Genomic DNA, 868 nt, shown 5'->3' with positions numbered 1-868 from the left:
GGGGGTTTGCGCGCGTCCCCTTTGATGGAAAAACAGAATGTCCGCACTGCGCGTCTCAACCAAGCGCACTGCATGCGTTAGCGCGAGGCCGAGCAGGGGGTGGGGAGGGAGGTCGTGACCCCCCTCCACATCCCCCTGTGAGGCCGAGCCTGGAACGAGCTGGAGCAGGCGGCGACGCGCCTGCCGCGGCGCTGCATGCGTAGGCGAGTCCGTCATACCCCGTGCCCCCTGTCTATCTTAGGGGTGTGGCTCCGGGGGTTTGCGCGCGTCCCCTTTGATGGAAAAACAAAAATGGTGTCATTTGTACTGCTTGCACCAACGTTGAGTACTGCACTTCGTGTAGCAAGTGTGTGTGTTGGGCACCACATGAAAGTTGCTGCGGCCCTTGTCGTTCTTCATTTATGCATGTAGTGCACTTCATCTATACACTTGGTGAACTGCCTTATGTTCATTCTGTGAATTGTATTCACGTTTGTTTAGAAAGGTATACGGATTATAATTTTTTTAGATATATCAATATTACATTTTATTTTTATATAATTACTATTTTTGTGGATTGCATGTTGAGACATGTGTACTCCTTTTTTTTACGATTGTGAACTGCATTAATCTTTTCTTTTTTATGTCTGAGTTTGTAGTCAGATTACCTAATTTTTTTTGTTTAATGTTGGTTTTGAATATGTTTTGTATGTGAACAGTATGTTTTGGTATCACTCATTAAATTTTTCAAAGTTTTGTAGATACTTGTTCTAATGCAAACTAATTTCTACGAAAGCAATTGATCACAAGCAAACTGACATTGTTTTTACAAAAGAAATGTTCGATATGAAGCAACGGACATTATCAAAATCTTGCATACATGAAACAA

This window comes from Triticum aestivum, chromosome 7B (assembly GCF_018294505.1).
Source record: "Triticum aestivum cultivar Chinese Spring chromosome 7B, IWGSC CS RefSeq v2.1, whole genome shotgun sequence".
In the NCBI taxonomy this organism is placed as follows: Eukaryota; Viridiplantae; Streptophyta; class Magnoliopsida; order Poales; family Poaceae; genus Triticum; species Triticum aestivum.
This window is presented reverse-complemented; position numbering follows the sequence as displayed.